Genomic DNA, 12526 nt, shown 5'->3' with positions numbered 1-12526 from the left:
GATGGGCCAAATAGCAAGTCAAGTGGCCAACAACAACAATCAAGGAGGATCTTTTGCCGCCAACACTGAACCAAATCCAAAAGAACAATGCAAATCCATTACAACCAGGAGTGGAAAGGAGATTGGTAAAGGTATTGGTGACAATCTTAAGACGGAGGAGGAGGTGGTAGAAAAAAAAGAAAAAATGAGGGAGATGATTGAGGGAAGTGAGAATGAGGTGGAAGTAGAAAATAAAGAGGGAGAATTAGTTGAAAAAAATAATGAAAAAAATGAGCTTAAGGGTGAAGTGAGGAATGAGAGGAAGAATCAGAAAGCAAGAGAAGAAAGAAGCATTCAGAAGAGTCCTCCTGTTCAACACTTGCCATATCCACATGCTCCATCAAAGAAAGATAAAGAAAAGCAATATGCAAGGTTTCTCGATATTTTCAAAAGATTGCAGATCAACATTCCATTTTTCGAAGCCTTTGAAATCTGGCACGCAGTGAACACAATGCTGCACAAGATGCTATAGCATGTGCTGCAGCAAGACAGGCGCTGAATAAAATAAAGCAATAAACGACAGAATAATAAATAACACAGATCGTTTGTTAATCCAGTTCAGTGCAACGTCACCTACTTTGGGGGATACCAATCCAGGAATGAATCCACTATAATAGCTCTAGTTCAAAGCCCTCGACCAACACCTGGTACCTGACTTATCGCCTAGACACTACCCGTGCAATCCTATCTAAGAACCTCTTAGATAATGAGACCCCATCCCAAATTCCCTCTAACAACACGTACCATGTTGCTGTCAATAATAATAATCAAGATGAAGACACTCTCTTAGAAATTAGACAACACTCTTGCTTAAAAGCTTTTGAGTGAATCACACACGCTAACTCCGTACTTCAAGAGCTTAGGAGTAGCTTACAATTAACAATATAAACACAGTCCTAAACTTGCATCAAAGTGACACAAGAAAGGCTGACAAAAGACACAAACTCTAAACCTTAAAAACTCACACTTTGTAAAAAACACGGTTTAGAATACATGAGTTGTATATCTTGAGGCTTCACATATTTATAGTCTTCAATTGTCTTGATGTGCAAGCTAGGTCTTCAGACAAACACAACTGGAGGAATTTCGGCCAACCCTATATTATTTTCAGAAATATAATTTGTTTGTTTCATGTATGACTAAACAAAAAAAAACGCAAAAATATAATATAATTATATTTTTGTTTTAAATAATATTCCTTCAACCGACTTCATGAAAACTTGTTGAGCAAGGCTCGTTTTACCCCGGCACACGTGCTTGCATATATAATTGAAGCAAATCTTGACTGAGATTTGAAATAAAAATTCTGCACGAAAACAGAGCATCGGGATGTTGTATGATAATGCTACAGCATCGTTGTCCAGCATCTTGCTAGTTGGCTTTTGCAAAATGTAGCCAATCTCAAAAACACCAACAATCTCCCCCTTTGGCAAATTTTGGCTAAAACAACCTTAGGCCAGTGCATAAAGAGATACAGTCTAAACTTTTCTTCGAGTCAACATAAACACACAGCTAGGAAGGAAAGTAGAACAATGCTAAGCTATTTAAACTTTCCTTCGAGTCAACATAAGCACACAACTAGGAAAGAAAATAAAAGTTCATCAGATGAAAGATAGCTAGCACGTAAGCATCAGAGGCATGCAACAGCAGAACATAACACATCTAGCCTCATTCAGTACAGACAGAGAGAAATAAACTCGCACATAGTGGATTCAAGATAGGAGAAATAAACTCCTCTATTTCAAGCAAAGCCACATAGAATAGGAAAAATAAATTCTTATTTTGGCACTTCAGACATGCATAACATATGTAGTAGAAAAATAAATTCTACCTACTCCCTCTCAACATATGCATAAACTTCACTCCCCCTCAAAACTTGCATATCGCATAGAACAGACATGTTATACTAGATGCTATAGCATTATGCATCACATCATGCACAACAAATATTACTCCCCATTCTTAGCCATAAATTCTGACAAATAAAGTCAGCATCACATAATAGGAGCAAAATACATACTTTCACAAAGTTATCAGAGCATAGAGAAACATAGAGTGCATAGAGAATCAGAGCATAGGACATCATAAAGTGCATATTACAGACCATGAGGGCATAGAAAACCTGGAGTATCGGAGCCAAAAGACATGGATTGTGCATGTTACAATCCAGAGAGCATCAGGGCGTAGCCCACAAAATTAAAATCCAAAAGGACATGCAAATAAAGCATAAGCAGGTCACATAGAAGGACTTGCGTCAGAGTCCTCCTCCTCTACCCCAGTATCACCACCTGCATTATCATCAAGAACACCAGGATTGACATTGGAAAACACCTTGAGGTCAACAATCATTTGCTTCCTAGGCAAAACATCAGTTGACTAATTGACTGATGATGCAGCACAGTCTGCAGCATGTGTACCCTCAACCAGTCTAAAATCAAAAGACAAATCACAACCTCTCTAGCTAGGAACATCAGCCTCAGTACAAATGCCAAGATGTTGAGCTAGAATAATATCACACATCAGTGTAGGAAAAGGTATAGACATCTTCACAGCACATGACTTACCATGCAGAACAGTTTCATCAAGAATATAAGAACCAAACTCAAAAGGTGATCTAGTCCTTACAACATATATAAACCGAGCCAAACCTGTAGCTAGAGTATTTGGAATGAGTAGTTGGAGCCCAGTTGCAGTTTTCATCAATCCAGCTGCATTAATCAAATCAGCAAGCTTTTGGCATTGAAAAAAAATCTTCACTCAAATTCCTTTCCACAACAAGCCTTCTTTTTATCACCAACTTCCATCTATCAGCATTCTCAACACGATGAAAGGAAATGTTCTCAATAGGTACAAGAGATACTTGAGGAATTCTCTTTCTTTTTACAGACTTTTTTGAGGATGTTGTAGCAAATGCTGTAGCATATTGTTCGTCCTCAAATTCTAGGTCACTAGAGGAAACTACCTTCCTTTTCAAAATTTTCTTCTTTGGCTCAGAAGGTCCAGTAATCTTACTCCACTGTCTTTTAAGACCATAGATTTTCTTTTTCTTGGCAGTCTTGACAGGAACACTAGAAACAACCATACTTTTACCAACATTGCTTCTTAACCACCTAGTACTAGGAGTAGGAGTCCTCTCAGTGAGGTTGAGATTGTCCCCATCAATAACATTTGAATTTTTCTCAGCAGATTCATCAACATTCAAAGGAACAGACATAGTTTTACCACTATCATCAGCATGAGGGATCACACAGGTATCATGAACAAAAACATTATCAGTAGCAGTTGCTTCAGAACCCTTTTCTTTGTTAGAAACAATAACATTATCTGGAGACTCGGGTATCATAATGTTATCCAAATTTTTCCGTGCTGCAGATGTTATAGCATTATGTGCAGCATCCTTCTTAGGAACACTCTTCTTGACATGTTCCAACACAAAGTCAATATCATCTCCAATAGTAACATCTTCTTCTTTTCCATCTTCTTCCTTAGAATTTGTTAAATACAGCAGGGGAGAACACCACATAACTTCTTCTGACAGATACTTTCTCACCACAAGAAACATCATTATCATCAACAAACACAAAATTCTTACCAAATCTTTAGATGTTTCAACATTACCCATAACAGCGTGCATTACTAAATAAATTGAAAAGAGAACTGCACGCCACACTAGCAATAATTGCTATAACTCTTCAGATAGGCAAATCCCAAGTTTGCCTCGCAATTTTTCAAATTGAACCGCATCTAAAGCCTTAGTAAAGATATCAGCCAGTTGTTCTTCAGTGACAATATGCTCAAGAGTCACAATACCTTCTTCAACAAGATCTATGATAAAATGGTGCCTAATATCAATATGCTTCGTCCTACTATGTTGGATAGGATTCTTTGAAATATTGATTGCACTATCCATTTTCCTAAGTGAAACTAGTAATTTTGGCACAATCCCTGTGGAGAACGATAAACTTATCACTTTATTACTTGGTAGCGATTCTGTGCACTTGCAGAGTCAACCGTCATACTACCTACTACTACTTTGGTAGTACTCACTTCGTTCCATATTATAAGCAAACAAAATCACTTTTTTACGAGATAATTTAATGTCTAATAAAAAATGTTTAAAAAAATACTTGATAAAAATAAAATTCAAATTAGTCTCTGACATTTTTATATCGGGGACATATTAGTCCTTCGGTTATAACAAATATAAAACTAATTTATCCCTAATATGAATTTCGACCGTTTAAAAAATTCATGAGACGATCTAGACCATTTAATATATTAATTAAACGAACAATCGAATTTCGACCGTTTGAATTTCGACAATCGAACATTTCAATCTCGTTAATTTAAAATTCGAATTTATAATTAATTGTTAGTCCAAGTTAGTTAGTTTTTTTTTTGGTGATAGAAGAAATGGTAAACCATCGGAAAATCACACACATAAAGTGGAGGGACCGAAGTTCAAACATCGATTATAGTGTCCGACACTAGCAATCTCGACATTTCTGTCAGTTGAACTATAATTTATGGACAGTCCAAATTAGCTTTTTTTTTTTTTAACAAAAAGGAACAAATCTAATTAGTTTTTAAAAAATAGATTAATAAAATTGAACAAAAAAAAAGGTTTAACCAAAGGATTGAACCCAAAGGAATACAAAAAAAAAAGGATTGAACCCAAAGCCAATAGTTTAAAAGAAAATAAAGTTGGCATAAAAAAATTGCCTTCAACAAGGATTGAACCCACAACAGGGCATAAAAAACAGGGCATTTGTATTATATATACATTATAAACATCAACAAAATAGATTTAGATCCAGTTGTTGCAAGGCAATTTTATCATTTCTAATATATTTCTGATTTTAATTTCAATTAAAAATGTGTTAAATCAAATACTAAAAATCAAAATCTGAAAAAATATGAAGAACAAAAACCCATATTTGCTAAAGAACTACTCAAATTTGTTGAAGAAAATACTCAGATTTGATACCTAAATCATATTACCCATTATAAAAGAGAAAAATTTTGGTAAGAAGAAAGAGATGCATTTAGAGAAGAAGAAGTAAAAAGAGAATTTTGAGAATCCTTAAGATGCATATCAAGAGGAAGAAGATGGAAGAGAATGATGAATAATAAGCAAAACAAAAAAAAAAAAATGGAAGAGAAGGATAGAAAACATGAATTGGAACATGTGTGTATTTGCAATTGTTAAAAGTTGTGTGGTAACAATTGAAAATTAACTATATTCTAATAATATTATAAAACATATTTTGGTGGACTAATACACTTAAGACGCTTAGGATGGACTACTTATAGACAGTGGCGTATCCAGGAACCTGAAGCAGGGGTTCAGACTTTTTTTATCTTAAGAAATCTTTTGTATAAAAAGGTCTCTTATATAAGTTGGAATTTTTTTTATTGAATGAGCAAGTTTTATTGAAAATCTCTTAAATTGACATAATTTTTTTTAACGGATAAAATTGACACAATTTAGATAGAAAATATTTACACAAAAAAAAAAAATCCAAAAGGTAAATTAATCCAAAAAAATATTCTATCAAAATTAATAGCTAAGGTTAGTACCTTGCAAAAAAATGTTAGTTAATTTTATACATTTTTTATGTGGTTTATTAATTTTATAGTTGTTTTGATATAATAGGTCAAATTTATGATGCGGAAATGAAACAAACATAAACCTTTATATTTCAATCAAAAACAAAAAACTATATCATTTTCTTTAATAAGTTATAACTTTAGCTTGGCAAAAAAAAAATTATAACATTAGAGCCAAAAAAAATATAGTTTTTACGTGATGTACAAGTTTTATATTTTTGTTTTGACAGGATTATATATATATATATATATATTAGCAAGACAGGATTTTATATGTTTGTTTATACTATGTTTAGTTTTATTTTATTTTTTTGAGAAAGAAACACTATAATATGTTTTTGATAAATAGGCTATGTTGCTTCAAAAAAACACATTAAAAAACACAATTGGGCCACACATAGGAAAAGGCCCGAGATGGTTACTTAAAATAAAACCCTAAATACACTACTTTCATCTTCTTGTTGGGTGTTGCAGCCGCAGCTTTTGTTTTCTTTCCGGGAGCTACCGGTTTTTCCTTCTTTTATTTTCTGCATCTTCTTCTCAACTAATTTTGTTTCTTCTTCTCTTGGGTGCTTGAGTGGGTGCAAAAGTAAAATTTCAAGGGGATTCAATGAACAAAATATACAAAATTATCTGTATAATTTTTCAAGTTCAGGAGGTTCAGTTGAACCCCTCAACACAACGTGGCTACGCCCCTGCTTATAGAATAAGTAATTAAGAATTTCCCAAACAAAATGGGTTGTCCGCTTTGCCGCCCTAACGGCAACGTCAAATTCAATCCTATCCATAATATTAATATACCATCTCTAATTCTCTTTTTCTTTTGTGTGTTGGTTCATGTAACCATAATTTTATTTGGATTGCATGTAACCATAATTTTATGGTTTTTTCTAATTAACCCTCTCATAAATTGAGGGTATATACCCTATGCTGATGTGGCACCAATGAAATTCATCTACATGTATTTAAGTTAAAAATAATTAATAATTTAATTTATATGCACCGTCAGTCTAAAGTTATTTTGCACATGCGTCCAATAATATGTCGACACATCATGTATGGTAATTAAAAACACATGATGTGTCACATTCATTAAATGATGTGGCAACGCGTCATTGGATGTATGTGCAAAAAAAATTTATAACGACGATGCATAACAATTAAACTCTTAATTTTTTACCACAAAGTAATTTTGACTACTTTTATTTTAAATTAATTATATTTTAGGTATTATATTCTATATATGAATTTACATTTTGGTCCTAATTGCTTCTAATTTGTTTGCTTCTTTTTCAAATTGTTTTACGGTCTCAAATAACTTTCTTCTTCGCATAAAAAAAAACTTTCTTCTTATCGTAAAAAAACTTTCAATTCATCTTCGTTATGATTTCACCTTCAGATTCGCTCTATGATTTCACCTTCAAGCTTCAGATTTGTTCTCTGATTTCACCTCGATTCAAACTTCTCCTCAAATTCGTTCAACCTTCAACTTCGATCTTCAAAATATCTAGGTCCAGTTTCTCATTTGTTTATTGTTAAATTATTGAAGGAAGAACTGTTTTGTTGAAGGAAGACCTGTTTTGTTGAAGGAAGGATCACAAGTGAAACGGAAAATTTGGTGGCCGATGAAAAGAATGGAGACGGAAAATTTGGTGGCTGATGAAAAGAATGGAGAAAGAAAATTTGGTCGCTGTGATGAAATTGGATGGTAAAGTCCGTTTACACAAATAGCCTAAAATATAATTAAAGAAAATTAGTAACCTAAAATATAATTAATTGAAAATAAAAGTAGTCAAAATTACTTTGTTGTAAAAAATTAATTATATTTGACTTAAATACATGTGGATGAATATCATTGGTGCCATATTAGGCCACATCAGCATAGGGTATATACCCTCAATTTATGTGAGGGTAGAGAAGTAGTCACCTAATTTTATTATTTATTTTGTACAACAATATCTCTTTCTCTTTGAGGTGATATTTAATGTTATCATCGGTCACGGGATAAGTTGAGTGTCTTTCAAGCCCAAACATTTTTGTACAACTATATCTCTTTTCCAATATAATAGTTTATTCTAATAATTTACTATTTATATTTTTTTTGACGAATTATTTATAATGTTATCATTCATATATTTTTCAGTATACAATGATAATTTATATATGCTTATTGATATGCTTTATTTATTAATGAAAATACTAAACAATATCACCTAACACTGATTAAGGAAACAAATATAGTAATATGAGACGTTTGTACAACCAACTCTTTGAAAATCTAAAAAAATGTTATCTTCAATTTTCTATTTTTTGTTTAGGTTCCTTAACTAGTGTCCCAAAGACACCGGTTAGCATGACCCATTAACACCTGGTCATTTCGGTATGAAAAATTATGTAATTTCGCATATATATTGAGACAAGAAAAAACTACATAATATTTTAAGGCATTCACGTGCTTTAGAAATGAAAATGATAAATATATTTTTGGTCCTAATAAATTGGTTTTTTTAATTTCTATTTTAGTTTTAATAAATATTTAGTCCCCACAATTGAACACAAAGTACATGTATATGTTCTTGATTATATAAAAAAAAAAATGCATATGTTCTTATTAAAATTAAATTTGTTTAGTTATCTTTAAATTTTTAAATAATTTTCTGTAGATGTGCATGTCTAGAATATTATAAAATGTTCAATTTCTAAAATTTATAATTTTTTGACATGTGGATAGAAGTCTCAATTTTAATTTACAAAAATAAAAAAATATATTTAACCCATAAAAATATGGGTGGAGTAGGAAGAAGAAAAGGAAGAACATTCTCATCGAATGACACGTAACATTATAGTGTGTTTTTTTTTTTTGTTATTAATTAAATAAAAAAGTAGGGTATGTTATATAGCATTTTTCATCTCACACACACCACATGTCGTGGGGAGTGCCCTACTGTCTATGTACATCAATTTGATTGATTCCAACCTAATCCTAATCCTATTTTCATTCCATTCCCATGTAGTCAGCCACAAAAATGTTCTTTTGCCAGCAAATTTAGGCAAAATTCCTACCCAATGCAATGACTCTCTCTATCGACATGCATGCCTTGACTGCCTCCTATATTCTAATTTCTATGTCAAACAAGCCTACATCATCCATTATTAATTTATTACCACGTCTAGAGAGTAAATTGTCTCGTATAATAATTTACGATGAATCAATGTTTAAATTGTGTTTAATAATACTTCAATAACAACATATATGTTCATTCTCACCAATAGTTAGTTGGTTTATTGGTGATTGACGTTGGACTTGGTATGAAAGATTACAGGTCAATCCTCTGCAACTGTGATCAGAAGAGGGCTGAAACTATCTGATACCAGAAACGACTCCTGAAACCAGATTTGGTGGTCATGGCTCCGGATACTAGTAGTGAGAAAAAAAACATATGCTCATCCTCGTTAGTTGAGATTTATGAAAAAAAATGTCTTCAAGACATTTGTTAAAGAATTAAAATGGATATATATATATATATATATATATATATATGATTTTTTTTTTTACATAGTCGAAATGACAAGTCATTGAAAACTCACGCACAAAGTAGAGAAATTGAAGTTTAAACCTTAGCTATAGCATCCGACATAGCAATTTCTGTTGGGTCACGAGAGGACAGACAGAGGATCATCCACATTGCGTTTAGTACAACTCTACAAGTTAGTTGGACACCACACTTTAACCCAAAACTTTAAGTCGTTAGGTTTATGGAGTATTTAACAATTTGAAGTTAAAAATTTGTCAATTTCAATTCAAAATTTTCACACTAGAAATAAAGCACTATATCTAGATATTTTTTTGGATGCAAAATTAAATAAATAGGAGTCAAGATTCAAGAAGTATCATTTTACATTTTTAGCTGCTGCCTTCCGAGACATGGTATAGTATCTTCCTAAATCCTAACCTCTTTTTTGTATCAATATGAGAAAAACATCCATGGTTTATGCTATTAAAAAATGAGAAAAACAATTACTATTGCAAAGCTGACTCAGTACAAAGTCTGTGAATTCCACTTATATTTGTTTGTAAACATAAAAGCATTGATGTTGCATGTCAAAAAAGTTGGAAGAAAAGGGTGATAGCCGCTGGGTTTAGAGAAAAAGTTGAAGATGCTTTCTCTCCCAACTCCGTGATTCTTTTATACCCCAAAGCTGAAAACATCAAAGCTGAAAGTTACTACTAGTGGCGGTGGTTTTCCCGCAAGGCACGGGCCAAATTTCCTACGCTCTTAATTTTGTCCTACTCTTGAGTCGACTATCCCTTATAATTATTACGGCATACGACTTTTATTTGTTGTTCCCAATTTTCCAACGGGACTATGGGGGGGAAGGGAATGAACTAATAAAGTCTCACGTCACGAGCACGAAACAATTTAGCATTCCTATCCCACGCACCTAGTCAAGACTCTAAAGTCTAACCATGATACAGTCATTTACATCCCTCTATCTTATCAATTATAAGTTTGGACCCTACTTTAAGTGATCTCGGTCTCGGCCGTCTAAAATTGATCAATGATTGATAAGTGTAGTTTTTACACAATTTCGATCTTAATTGTTATTTTTTATAGGACGAACGATAATAATTATTGCATTAATGTAGTTTAATTCTTTTTTCCAAACATTTGGACCAAGATTTGTTATAGTAAATGTTTTTTTCTTTTCTTTTAACATCTTGTTATATCATAGAGTTGAAGTTCTACACTAAGCTAAACCTAGGAAAGCAATAAAGAAATGCAAATAAATAAAAGATTTCATTTTCATTCATTAGGTTAAAATATGAAAGAACACTACATATACAGGACTCCTAATGGGCTTAAGAGCAATAAAGCCCATTTAACAACCCAATAACATAAATGACCAACTAATAACATAAATAGAATTTTTTTTCTACCCCTACATTTAACCTTCCACCCCTACAAAAAAAATATGATATTCTAATTTTAGCCTTTGTTTATATTTTTTTTTCACCATTCATTTCATTTTTTGCGGAAACCTATTCACCCTCCAACATTGTGTTCCGGTACACATTTTTTATTAACCGGAACACTTTGAAAAATTATGTTGGTATATTAAATTTTCCAAAAGTTCAATCTGTAACATCATATAGCCGCTATAACCATTCTTTTGTTGCCGCACTCCCAATCTCTTTCCTTTCCCTTTCCCTCGATCGAAATTCCTCTTCCTCTTTTGTTTCATCGAAACACGAATCTCGCTTTTTTATTTTCCTTTTCCTGTAAAATCTGTGCAATCGATCCAATTATTCGTGCGAATCGAACAAGAAGGCTCTGATTATCGATGATGATGAATCTTTCGGAGGAAACGGCGGCTCCGACGGTAGTGGAAGAAACCAATATCCCAATCTGTGTACAAATCATCAAATCAACGCCAAGAAGCCAAAGACAAAAACCCAGGTTGTGATTCAACAAAACCAACCCAAGTCGTCATGCTAGCTTCATGTTCATCAAGAGTAAAAAATTCAAGGTTCAAAGATCTAGACAAATGGAGCGCCGTTTCGATCAAAAGATTAACATACCAGAACAAATTAACAAATCAGAAAAAACCAAAAGATTATACAACTGTTCCGAATGGGATACAAATTAATAAACCAGATGAAGGCACCCATAGTTTAAATCAAAAGATTATGTAATTTAACAAACCAGAACAAATTATGCACTATTCGGGATGGGATTGAATTCTTATAAATTATCAATTGTTTTGGATATAATTTCTGGAATATAGAATTAACATACCGGTACACTTTTTAAAAAGTGTATCGGTAACATTAACCTATCGGAAAACTTTTTAAAATATGTACCGGTAATATTAACATACAGGAACACTTTTTAAAAAGTGTACCGGTACACTTTTTAAAAAGTGTACCGGTAAAGTTAACTTATAGGTAACGATAAATACTTACCGGAACAGTTTTTTCGGAGGATGAAAATTCTACCTGAACAGTATAATACGACAAAAAAAAATTAAAATATATTAATTTTTAATAAGGGTATATTGGATATTTTAAAAAATATGTTGGGGTAGAATGAAGATTGTTGGGGTAGAATGAAGATTGTTGGGGTAGAAAAAAAAAATTCACATAAATAATATATATCATTAATATCTAAATTACTTAATTAAATACTACCTAATAATTAATTAATTAACTACTAACTAATCATCTATCATTATAGTAATAGACATTAGTTATTGACAATTTCATATTGTTTTCAATTTTGACCGTAATTTGATATCATATGGTTTAAATTAAATAGGCTTAAATGCAGTTTTACCCCCTCTATTTTGAAAAATGCGGAATTTTACCCGCCCTATTTTAAAATGCGGAATTTTACCCCCCTATTTTATAATTTGTTGGATTTTGCCCCCCCACCAAAATTTTGCACAAAATCTGCTTCTGAGCCTCAAGTTCAAAGCTACGCACAGAACTCAATTTGGATCAATAATTCACCAAACTGGTACCGAAACGACCGCAATCGAGTTAGTTTTCCACAGAATCAAACTCCACTAAATTTGGAGTTACAGAGAGAGATTAATTACTGTTTTAGTGAAGGTCTGTTCAAATTAATTATCGTATGAAACTACTACTGGTATTCTCGTCATTCCTCTCACCCTGCAGCTCATTTTTTAATACTATTTACATGTATGGAAATCTAACGAAATTACCCTTGTTGGCATTTCAATTTCGTCGAATTTGGAGTTACGATGTGTTCGGTAGACGATGTTGAATTTGAAGATCACAAGTAGATTTCTGCAGAATTAGTAATTGGACAGACCTTCACTAAAACGGTAATTAATCTCTCTCTGTAACTCCAAA

This window comes from Trifolium pratense, linkage group LG7 (genome assembly GCF_020283565.1).
Source record: "Trifolium pratense cultivar HEN17-A07 linkage group LG7, ARS_RC_1.1, whole genome shotgun sequence".
NCBI lineage: Eukaryota > Viridiplantae > Streptophyta > Magnoliopsida > Fabales > Fabaceae > Trifolium > Trifolium pratense.
Note: the sequence above shows the minus strand (reverse complement) of the source record.